The sequence below is a fragment of the Limulus polyphemus genome, unplaced genomic scaffold, assembly GCF_000517525.1.
Source record: "Limulus polyphemus unplaced genomic scaffold, Limulus_polyphemus-2.1.2 Scaffold9196, whole genome shotgun sequence".
Taxonomy (NCBI): Eukaryota; Metazoa; Arthropoda; class Merostomata; order Xiphosura; family Limulidae; genus Limulus; species Limulus polyphemus.
In genome coordinates this window covers 15,202-17,288 of record NW_013674806.1, presented here as the reverse complement: position 1 = coordinate 17,288, position 2,087 = coordinate 15,202, and the positions used below count along the sequence as shown (strand labels likewise).

The following is a 2,087-nucleotide window of genomic DNA, read 5'->3' as shown; positions in this document are numbered from 1 at the left end:
CAAACAAACAGCTATCTTAAATTTACTGTCAAATAAATAGATTTATAACAATAGGTATATCTCACATTGAATTGTTACTAGTTAACACTAACTGTTGTGACAAGCGTGGTGAACAGCACGTTTGTCAGTTGATACTGAGTAAAGTAGCTATAGTAAATGTGCAATACCAAATTTCTATAATACGAAAAGAAATAGCACTAACATGAACTAAAATATATTGTTTAAGATACGTTTACGATTAGGTTAACACTATAGGACAAAACGAGTGACAATCATGGTGATCGTTTGTCAATTTATATTGAGTGAAAGTAGTTATAGCCTATAGTATTTACGAATTAAAATAAGTATACGAACAAAATTGCCCTCATAAATGTAAACAAACAATACCAAATTTCTATAATAAGGAATGAAATAGCACTAATATTACCTAATTTAATGGTATGAGCAGGGGATGAGATTTGGCAGACATATTGTTCATGTATCACGCATGTGCATATGTGCTATGGGGGATGAGATTGGGCGGCACACCCACCGCCTATGGCTACCAGATTATTTCACTAACTAACAAATGGCATGCAACGTATGTTGTCAATTATAAAAACCAACAACTGACAGCTAAACAAAAACACCGATAGGCAATCAAAAGCTTACAATAAAATCTAGCTAAGGTAATCTGAAAGAGGGGTTTAACAGTAAAAATTCCACTGTATTAACATGATGTATTAAACCATACTCAGACGTGATGATGTAACCGGTTAAACATTATCTGGGTAAACACGCTGGCCTTACGTTTAAGTTTGTGATTGGACGAGCGTGTTGCGCAATGTTTCGTTTCTAGTGTTTAGTTTTGGTTTCGTTATGAAAAATAGATAAAAATTGAACCACAATTAACTGAGCCGCGAGTTGGAGAGTGTAATTGTGGATCACGAGACGATTTGTTTTAAAGTTGCAGTACGAACAGTATTTAAAAGGGTAAGTTTCTAATAAGTTACACTCGTGTGTCATAGAAATTACTGTAATGAGAAACTTTTACTTTAGCCTAGGCTACTAACTAAGATAGTACTTAATATTAATAAAGCGTATCATGTAAATGTGCTTTTTTTTTACTTTTAGTGTCTGTGTTCCGTAACTTAGTAATAGTAATTACTAAATCTCGGTAAGTACAAATAAAGGAAAAAGAAGCTAAATTATATATAAGTATCTTTTGTTGTGTTGATAGCACTGGAAATTGGAATACCACTATAGTCTACAGTACAGCTTTTACCAGTTTTGGGAAACATCTACAAAAAGTGTTACTTAATCAATTACTCTTTGGTTTTATAGTAATACATTTTTCATCAATTTTTATTAAAATGTAAGGCTACTTATAATTACCATATATGATATAGTATACAACTGAGTTCAAACTTCAATGTACTGATAAGGATATTTGATAAGTCCACAAGGTAAGTGCAGTTTTTCAATTAAATTTGCGTTGGTGATAATATGTCTTCCCAGGATTTTATAATATCTTACCAGTAAGTACTGACGTTAGAATTATTACATTTTGATTTTTATTAAAGTTCTACAGTACTGATAATATGCAAGACTTCTTTTTACAACCTTTATTCACTACACAAACTACTGAGCTTTGAGCGTTTATAAGAAAAACTATATTCACTAGAAAAAAACTGCTGTCATCAAGGAAGCCCCTTATATAAGTCTTCATGATGTGTGAATAACTTTGAGAAGAAAGTTTTGGGGAACAACCACTACAGCACTGTTAATGATTCACAAAATATAGCAAGTTACACTGGATGTCAATTTATACACTAAGCTAACAGTACAAAGTAATCTTTCTAAGTGTACAAAATGAAATGAAATATTCAAAAATATTACACATTATTATCAATAACATTAATGTTGGGCTAACAAAAACTAAATAACTCTTAAAATTAGTTTAAAATATTCAAAGTTATCATAAATAATGTAACCTCAAAAACCAAAGAAATTAATAGTAACAGTGAAAAGAAAAATTCCAGTAAATTGCTAACTTGATCCACACAGCCGAGCAATAGATGAAACATAACTCCATCCACACAGCCGAG

The 2,087-nt window shown here is 31.3% G+C and overlaps 1 protein-coding gene across 1 annotated transcript in view; it reads left to right on the top strand.

Annotated features, from left to right (window-relative positions):
- The first annotated feature begins 845 nt into the window (after positions 1–845).
- The window catches only part of LOC106475802 (zinc finger protein 346-like), a 7,175-nt gene continuing 5,933 nt past the window's right edge, over positions 846–2,087 (top strand). The window contains exon 1 of the mRNA XM_013936478.2: positions 846–972. The gene's annotated coding sequence lies outside the window, so the exon portion shown is untranslated. The remainder of the gene's footprint in view (positions 973–2,087) is intronic.